This window comes from Lemur catta, chromosome 19 (assembly GCF_020740605.2).
Source record: "Lemur catta isolate mLemCat1 chromosome 19, mLemCat1.pri, whole genome shotgun sequence".
In the NCBI taxonomy this organism is placed as follows: domain Eukaryota; kingdom Metazoa; phylum Chordata; class Mammalia; order Primates; family Lemuridae; genus Lemur; species Lemur catta.
The window spans coordinates 16,138,252-16,148,633 of NC_059146.1; positions in this window are offsets into that span (position 1 = coordinate 16,138,252).

The following is a 10,382-nucleotide window of genomic DNA, read 5'->3' on the forward strand; positions in this document are numbered from 1 at the left end:
TAATCGGGTGTCGGACAGATGTAGGTGAGGGGAGGGGATGGGTGTACACATACATAATGAGTGCGATGCGCACCGTCTAGGGGATGGACACGCCTGAAGCTCTGATTTGGGGTGGGGGGAGGCAAGGGCAATATACGTAACCTAAACTTTTATACCTCCATAATATTCTGAAATAAAAAAAAAAGAAAGAAAGAAAATCCCTTCCTTTAATCCTTCAAGAAAAGATGGAATGTGCTGGCATTGGAGCCGTGAGTCCATCAGTCAATGGGAAGAAATGTGCCTGTTCTCTGGTGTGGAGCAGCAGCCACAGTTGTCTCTCCCCCTCTAGCCCAGTGATGGATCAAGGGATCCAGTGGAGTCTTAACTGAATAAAAACTAAGGAAAATTATAATGGATTCATCACTGGCACTGACCTGGCATTGACTGATGGAACTTTCCCCCATTGATCTCTTGAAGCAGATTTCTACCGAGAGAATGGCAGCATTTGGGATTCAGACATAAAGCATGCTTCACAAGCGTCAGGCATTAGTGAAAGGACAAATCAAAACAATCAGCTATTATTTTCAAAGCTTAAAAGAAAAAAACGTAAAAGCCAAGTATGGTATGATAAATATTGCAGGTGGGAGGGAAGGAGGCAAAGATTACTTATGGAAAGAAGCATCATACCTTGGAGAAGGCGGCCATCTGGAAATCCCATGTGAGCACCTGCGGCAGAACTACGGAGCGGGGAAAGAGTAACTGTAATCAGGGGTGTGATGAAGGGATTAAGTAAATGTTTCCCTGACAACAAAACATCAGAACAAATTCATTTCCTCCTTCCCCTTAAGAAGTATTTTAGGAAACAGGATTTCTGCTCTTCTCTCCTTGGCTTCACAATATAATTAGCAAAGAGTGCAAGAGTAGAAGCCACACTGCTCTGACGAAGGTGATTGGAAACATCCCTATGTCAAGGGGAAGAACAACTCAGAACCATCATGGCAACCACATGTCAGAAATTTCTTTTTCTTTAAAGAATACTGGACATTTTTTATAAAGAGAAATTTTAAAAGCATCTCTTCTTGTTCTTTAGAGAAGGATCGTAAGGTCATTGATTCTTTGATGGTAGGCTGGACAGGTTGCTGATGCTACTAACCCCTTCATTTTATAAATGTGGAAAATAAGGTCCCTGAAACATAAGCAGTCATAGATTTTTAGTTGCAGAACTAGGACTAAAACAGTCCTTTCCTGACTTCTGTCTACTGCACAATTTTTGTTCTTAGGGAGCATCTGAAAACAAACAGTTCCTCTAGGTCCTTCATAGATGATTATAAACTTAGATATGAAGTCTCAGATTTCCAAATTCAAATGCTACCATCTCAATCTTTGCAAGTAAATGCAATTGTAGCAACAAAGCATCTAAAAGATAGTTGGACTTAAAAAGGACAGTTATGTAAATGTAAATATCTAAGCACTCAGTTGCAGGGTCCATTCCACATGTGATTAATTTATTCAGCAGGTATTTTTTGAGAGCCTACTATGTTCTAGATACCATTGTGCTGAATACTCAACAAGATCTCATTGAAAATATATTTAAAAAGTTTCAAGTTTTCCTCCTAGGAGTAAAATACCTACCCTCCTGTCAGAGAAAGTGATCCTAAAAGAAGATAGATGGATGGATGGATGGATGGATGGATGGATGGAAAAGAAATGATAAATGCCTGAGGTGATGGATACCCCAATTACCCTGATTTGATTAATTCACATTGTATGCCAGTATCAGAACATCATGTGTACCCTATGAAGACATACAACTATTATGTACCCATAATAATTAAAATTTTTTTAAAAAGATGGATAAATTAGAGGAGAGGGCAGAAGGGGGAAAAAAAGTCCCCATTCAGGTAAGAACTGTTCTAGAAGTGCACAATTTCATATTTGAAAACTCTGATCAATAAGCACACTAAAAATAATAGGATGACCACATGACACTGTGACGAACCCAAGACAAACTAAAACGTAAGATTGAAACTAAACATATACCATTTAGATTTCCTCGGCAATACTGACTGGGACTGACTGGCATTGCCCTGACCAAAGAGTAATAACAAAATCTTGCATATTTCACCCCCTTACCAGGGCTTATAAAAGGTAAGTAAGGTAAGTAAGTGCGAATTACAAGGTAAGTAAGTGCGAATTTTCGAATCACCCCCAGGATCTAATAGTGGTAAGAGAACAAACTGAGAACAGCTCCAAGGCAGTCTTTCACTCCCTCAACTGTGCCCCTGTGCTCTCAAACAGGGCAATTGAGCAACTTGTCCTCCCTGCTCCTTTCCCAGCCAAATCTCTGCTATGACAAAAGAGATGGACTTGAACTGCAGTGGAAAAATACCTACCTTGGATAGGTTTCTAATCAGATTTTCTAGACACTGCCAGGAAACAGAGGTGACGTAATGTGCATAATGCCATTCTGGAAGAAGGGAAGCGCTGGCTCCCTGTCCGAGGGCTCTTCAGACTGTCAGTCTGTAGCCCACAGGGCTGAGGACACCTGGAGTCCCCCGTTATGCACCAGCCCCATCAATTCCACTGTCAATTTCTGCCTGAGGCAGGAGGCAGGGTGCAATACCTAAACAGGAAGAGGATTAATAACAGCACTTGAATCAAAGTGATATGGATAACAAGCTGCGGAGGTTGCAGTCAGGTATGAAGAAGAGAATCTATCAAACCATTTGATGTTTTGAAAACTTTCTTGGAAAGTAGTACAAGAGGAAATCTTATCATTGAGGGATAAAATTCCACTTGTATTCAAGATCCCATTGGAATCAATTCCCGGAAAAGTCCACCAGGACTTTCTTCATCCCATGGCATTGCTTTGATCAACAAATTTGCTTTAGTCAACTACTGTGTCCCTGGTACTAGATTAAGAGTGAGTGGTGTGAAGTTGGGATTGGACTAACCCTCAAGGAGACAAAATATGTAAGAAGAACGTAAGAAGGAACTGTGCATGATACTAATGAAGGTATCAGAGACAGGAATCGGGGGCCAAATAGTTTATTTAGATGATTCCAGAAAGTGCTGGGGACGGGGACGGGAATGGGGGGTAGCAAGATGGGGAAGGGAGGAAAGCCACTAGGGGTGTGTTATTAAGCAGGTCACCAATTTGGGTAACTGGGGTTCGATCCTACTGGGGACCCTCTGAGAGAGTGCGGAACACGCATAAAGATTATCCCACTGCAGGGTAAGCAAGTGCAGTATTTAACAACTCCTGTGCCCCACATGTTTGGGGTAACTCCTGGGATGTTATCGCCCAACACTTCTGACCCACCTCTGCACATGGACCAGATATGCACCCAGATGAGAGGACTCACTCAGGCAGAAAGATGCAGGAAGCCTTCAGCGTGCACGGAGGGGATTTCTGGCTAGGTGGAGAAATGTGGGGAGAGCAGTGACAGTGTCTGCTCCAGAGTGATGCGGAGGGTCCGTGGCATCAGTGCTTGGGGGAGGGAGACATTTCCACGGGCAAAGGAAATCGAGGCAGGATTTCCTCTGGTGCTTTAAGGATACAAAGGCTTTAGACAGATTGGAAATAGTGACCCTTTTTTGTGTTCATAGTGCCCTTTCTGATATTTTTCACCAACATACATGAAGGGTTTAAAAGGCAAACACTATTTTTTATTTAAAGCAAGTTTCAGAAAATGAAAAAAAAACCCTTCTACAGTTATGCTTATTCCTCACTCACCCCTCAGCATGGTATTGCTGCCGGAGGAGACTTGTTCACTGTCCTGGCCACATTCTCATAAGGCAAAGTTCTTGAACATTCTGCCAAATCCATCCTCGTTGGTTGATATTGACTTACGGATAGACTGTGCTTCAGTAGAATATTTCACATTGTCAAAAATCACACGTATACTTAGTGGGAGCAAAAATTAATTTTGTACATTGGTAAAAGTTGGTGCCAGAATGCCATGGCACCACTCACGGATAGACACAGGAAATGCGTGGAACGGCATCCTAGGGGTAGGAATGACAAGACACGCTTGGAAAACAATGCTGACTGAGCCAGGCTGACAGCAAGGAGGAGTGGGAGTTAAGGCTCCCAAAGGAGGTCACAGAGCCACATTCTGGGGGTTCTGAACATCACGTTGTGCTGGCACTTGGTTTGGCCAGCAACAGGGAGACACGGAACGGCACGACATGAAGAGGTGAGATGGGAAAAGCTGTTTAAAGATTTAGGATAATGAAGCATATATGAGATACTGGAATGGCAAAAGCTGAAGGCAAGGAGACCAATTGTGAAGTCATTTATTAATTCAGGCATAAATTGTAAGGCCTTATAAATATTTCACAATTTATAATTAAGTTCATGCAGTTGCACAGATTTTACAGAAAGGGATCAAGGTGAGAGAAGAAGTGGAGGCAAAAGTAACTTTATCTAATTTGTCCACCCAGAGGGGCTGCCTTTTTCTAATCACAGTAAAGTATTATACTAGCAAAAAGCCCTGTTTGTAATTAAAACCCACGGACACATACACATACAGAAGGGGGGAGAGAGAGAGAGACAGAGAGAGAGAGAGAGGGAAAGTGTTTGGACGAGGTAGGTTGCAGTGAAATGGGGAGAAAGACAAATGGGAGGAACACTGAAATTGGCATTAGTAACACCTGCCCCGCAGCAATATCGTAAACAAGTATAAGTTACGATGTGAAAATATGAGTTAGATGACACTCTATCATTCAGTTTAATAAACTCTTAATTTTTTAAAATTTAAATATTTTAGTAGGACGGCATTATCTAGCTTTTAAAATATTCTTGTTAACAATAGTACTGAATCTATAAAACTTGTATAAACTCTAACTTGCAGAGCCTTTGACCATAAGAAAACATGACTGACCATAAAACAAAGTGGAGAGAGATTTATTCCTTCTTTGGTAATTCAGAAACGCTCAGAAGCTTGCAGAGTTTCAGGTGATTGATAGGAATATCAACGATCACTGTATAGTTCTATGAAAAAAGAGCTGGGCATTTTATTCTTTCTGGTTGTTTTAATGCCTTCATCCTTAAATTTATCATTTCTTTTACAAATGTAAAAATGCAAACACACACACACACACACACACACACACAGCAAACCCGTAAATACTCTCTTTAGGGCTTTTTATGACCCTGTTTTCAGATGTGACCTTTGCAAACGGCTTACTCAACCAAAATTAGATCAGAATGAAATCTGAAGGATGCTCCATCCTTTATTCTTTTGAGTTAGCTATGAACTAACTCTTCAATATTTATGACCACTCACTGAAAATACATGATTGTTCTACCGGTAAAATGAGGTTGCCTTGAGCAGAGTTGCAGGAAACCTGATTTGAAAATCCAAGTTAATAATCTCCACAATTCTAATAGGGCAAGTTGTAAATGAAACCTAAGTTAATGGGTACAGGAAAAAAAATGACCTCTGGATTCCAATTAGAATAAGATGTCGAGGAAGAGAGATGGGGGTTCTGGCTATAGTTATGGGTGATAGTTATGGCTCACGCCGTGAACAATAAACAAAATTTAAAACCTGAATAGAAGAAAAATATTCCTCTCTCTTATTCTCTAAGATCTTTATTATCTAAAGGAGAAGTATGGTGTTAATAGTGGCTAGAACATGAATGTTAAAGATCCACTAACAGCTCTTGTCACTTACTAGTCAATGATTTAGCCAAGTTATTATACTTGATGTCTCTGAGCTTTCCGATCTCTTATCTGAAAAATAGGTCTAATAAAATCTAACTTATAGGATATGTAAAAATGCCTAACAGAGACTTGCTCACATAGCAGTTGAGAGCAAGTTCCATTTCTTCTTCCTTCCCTTTCTTCTTAGATATAAGATAACCTTGGAGAGTACCGATGTGTTCTGAAACACGACCACATTGGAAATTCCTCCAAGAGTAGCTGGTAAATTTTGCCAGCATAATGGCTCTCTTTAGTGCAGCAATCTCCTTGCTAGCAACTGAAATATGAAGAGAGAGACCCCATGGGGCCGTGTGGCCTGAAATGTAAGACTGTGGACTCTAAGGCTGAGCTACCTGGGTTCAAACCCTGGCTCTGCCACCTACCTTGTCCTTGGAGATGTTATAACTTTAGAAATCTCAACTTAAACATTCTCTATTTCTGTCTTCCTAGCTGCAAAATGGACAATAAAAAAAGCATTTTCTCTTAGGGTTGTGAAAGTTAATCCAATCCATGAAAGGAATTCAAAACAATGCTTTAATCACGGCAACCACTCAATTGAGCAAAGGCCATTAAATTAAAATTTCAACCCTAGGAAACAGGGATTCAGAGTGGTTTTTCACAATGAATGCAGGACTCCTTCAGAAAATGAGTCAACTTAGAGTTTGTTAACTGCAGAGGTGACTGTGGTGGGGGCATTTTGCTCGGTACACACGCAAGTCATTGGCAAACACCCATTAACTTTTGTACTCACTATGCTCAAGGTCCTGTGACACTACGACACCTCTCAACTCATCATTTGGAAAATTCCCACCCAGAAACTCAGGTAGCGTATTTGGGTTTACTTACATATTCACAATAGATGTTTTCTTTACTGTCAACTTATTTTAAAGTAAAATAAGCTCTTTCCTCTAATAAAGGTCTCTTGGGTCTATATGAAGTAGATAAATCATAACAAAGGAATAATCACACTTCTCCATGAGTAGGTTTCCCTGTTGGAATCAATCTTGAGTAGCTATTAATAAGACTCTCATAAAAGCTGAATTTCGGTGAACGCTAACACTTGATTTAATCAGCCAGAGCTCAGGGATCCCTCTGATGACCGGTGTGGCCAGGATGGGCCCTCAGCAAAGGACTGTGTAACAGCTGCCATCCTCCTCATCCTCTAATGAGTTAGGAAGGGAATTTGTATTACTACTGTGGGCACCAGTTAGTAAGCCATTAACTCTCAACTCCAAATTCATTTTGCTCTCTCTACTCTGTGATGCTGAGGCTGGGACTTTGAAAATTATTCCTTCTTTGCCAGCTGTTCCCTAAGAGGTTCCACCAATAGGGGACACTACAGGGAGGCTGGAAGGCCAGGGGAGAGAAGATCTTGTTCCTCCATGTCTGCTTGCTGTTTCGGTCAGCGTCCCTCAGCAATGGCTTTTCACCCTGGCAGAAACAGCTGGTTCCAGGCTTCAGGTTCTTTTCTGACACCCCTAGGACAAGCTTCACCTTGACCTCTCAGAGACACCAGCACCAGCAGTAGCAGCAGCATCTCTCTTCAGAGGTCTGAGTACAGCTCTGTGGGACCCTTCCTCTCCACCGGTGAGTTCTCAAAACCCCAACCTCTTCCCTCCCTTCACCTAGGGCTATGACTGCTGACACTGATCCACTATGTCTGCTCTAACACACTGAGAAAATGGAGCTGACAATATGAAGCAAGTGAAATCCATTCTCCATCCTTCTCCATAGCCCTATCTGTACAATCCTTTTTCCCACGTGAATATGCAAGTTACCCAGCAAAAGTGTTAATTTTTAATTAAGTTGTCTGCTGATAATGGCTTCAGTGCAAGCTCTCAGGTTATTGACATTTTTCAAAAGCTTTCAATAGTTATGTTTGCAACTGTATAGAAATGATTAGTAAATTTCTGGATGTTTGGCATTGAGTTAGACACTATCGAGAGAGTGATTGTAAGGATGAAATGAAATAATGTCCCTGCCCTCAAGGAACTGTGGTTGTGTTAGGTGGATAGCAAGGGACTTCTGAAACTCTCCTGGGGACAAAAAGTGGGTGCCTTGCCTTGGTGCTTCCTTAAGCAATTGCCCCACCCAGGAAGGACAAGGGCAGCTGTCTTTGTGCTATCCCACCTTAGTCCTACACCAAGCAGTTGCTACATCTGGGGGAGGAGGGAATGCCCTATGAATCTGCCAATCAGAATGTAGCATGCCAACTGCAAGAGAATGCAGAAGTGCAATGGGGTCTGGAAGATGACCTAGGACAACATAAGGCTAATCATCGTTTCATTAACTTAAATCTGCTTTGCAGTTCACCCCCACCCCATGGGCTTTCAGAGAGGCTCATGGAGATTCACATGCACAGTAAGACTCAGGTCATACATCTGCCAAGTGTCTGTCAAGTGGGTGCCTTGCTGTCTACCTAACAACCAATGTGCACAAATTAATAAGAGAAATATATGAAACATAATTATAAACTGAGTTGGATGGTGCAGACCACAAATGCATTAGGAGGTGAGAAATAGAAAAGGTTATTGGGAGCCAAAGTAACCAGGGAAGACTTCACAATAAAATGTGAGGTGGATTTGGAAAGATTTAGGTATGAAAAGAGAATAGGAAAGAATGGTCCAGACTTCCATTCAAGGACATTCATTCATGGAATTGGAATATTAGACTTACATACACATGCACACGTCCATTGATACCAATCAACTGCATTTGCTGTTGTATAGATTATCCAAGGTTTGCCACTACATGAAACCCAGATTCCAGTGAACTTATAGTCACGCCAACTGGAATTCCATCTGTCACTTAAAAGGAGCCTCTATGAATAATGTCAAAGTCAAGTGTCCCTCAACTGTGGTAACTTAGAACCATAGGCCATACATTTTTACTAACAGCTGGGGATTTGATATTTGGGATCAATATCCTGGTAATCCTTTTGATTGACTTGAAGGTTTGTCCAAGATGTTTCCATCCTTCAGGAAGGATTCAGGTGCAAATACCAAATTCCAACTGCTTATTGCAGAAACCCTCAGGAACCAATCACAGCCTGTTTGATTAGAATCAACTCTATATAAATCAAAATATAAGTTGGTCATTAAGCACCAAAACCGACCACTAAGTAATTTATAACTCTTGATACTTGGTTACAATCAGGTTTTAAAAATGAGATTTTTAAATGCCTTTTGTAAATTTACATAACGAATCAAGTCGATTGTGCAACCACCTTCACTAAGAACTTTCATAAATCAGTGAATTCAGGTGGGTACAGAATTCTCTAAATTATAAGCAAGAAGATAATCACAGAATTAGATCCTGACCTTTCCCATAAAAGTATCCATCCTCTTCTCCACCCCCACCCTTCTCCAATTTGCAGTAATGAAATCCACATGGAAGAAATCTGTGCAGAGTCCTACACTTTCTTTTTCATCACAAAAGCCAGTTGTTCTTCAGAACCATCCATCAGGCTCACATTACACTCTGCAGCATTTAGAAAGGGGGCCTGAGCTCAGACCTCCTGCTGAAAAGTTAAGTTGTCAGTTGTTAGGCAGAAAATCAATCAGAAATGCATTTGGGACAATGGCGTACTGCCTGGAATTACACTGGGCTGGAAAAAAACCAACCCAGCTGCAGAAGAATACTAATGATTGGAGATACCCATACCACCTTAGACAAGGCAGATCAATTTATTTAGACACATTTGCTAACAGAAATATGCTGGTGCCAAGTCTCAGATTTACATACAATTATACAAGAACATTTGCAAAATTTTCTCAGAAGGATCAAGATACTCTGTTCCTCAACGTGAGCCAGTAACTTCAAAATTGTTATGGATTGTTTTAGCTAACTCACATTCCTCTCCGTAGGTCTTACCTTAGGTACAGAGACTTTGCCACAGTGTGAATAATTTATCATACTTCTGCTGATGCTCATGGAAGATACATGGGTAGCCGGCATCACCACAGACCCACTGGAACCCCCAGCTGAGTGGGTGGGAGGCAGGCGAAAACCCTGCGCCATACTCCTTTACACAGAGATGAGTCTTATTTCCAAAGTGATGATACAGTTGGTTAGAATGTAGGGCCGATGAAATCAACCCTGGGTCCCTAGGAATGCTAATATTAAAAATAATACTAACATTTTTAGCATATTTTTGTGCCCATCACTGTGCTTAGCACTTTACATGTTCCAGTAACCCCCACAACAATCTTAAGAGGTCAGGACTCTTCATTTTATAGACAGGGGAATGGAAGCTTAGAGAGGATAAGTCCTTTACTCAAGGTCACGAGTTGGTAGAAGAACCAGAAATCAAGGCCAAGGTGAATGGTCCCAGAGCTCTGTCCTCACCACTGGCAATGTGGCCTCTCTCACATAACTATGTATCATTGGCCCTTCGTATCCGTGGGTTCTGCATCCATGGATTCAATCAGACTGAAAGTATCTTTTAAAAAGGGATGGTTGTGTTTGTATTGAACACGTACAGACTTTTTTTTCTTGTCATTATTCCCTAAACAATACAGTATAACAACTATTTACATGTATATTGGATTAGGTATAAATAATCTAAAGATGATTTAAAGTATATGAGAGGATGCGCATAGGATATATACAAATACACCATTTTATATAAGGGACTTGAGCATCCGTGGATTTTGGTATCCATGGTGGGTCTGGAACCAATCCCCCAGGGATA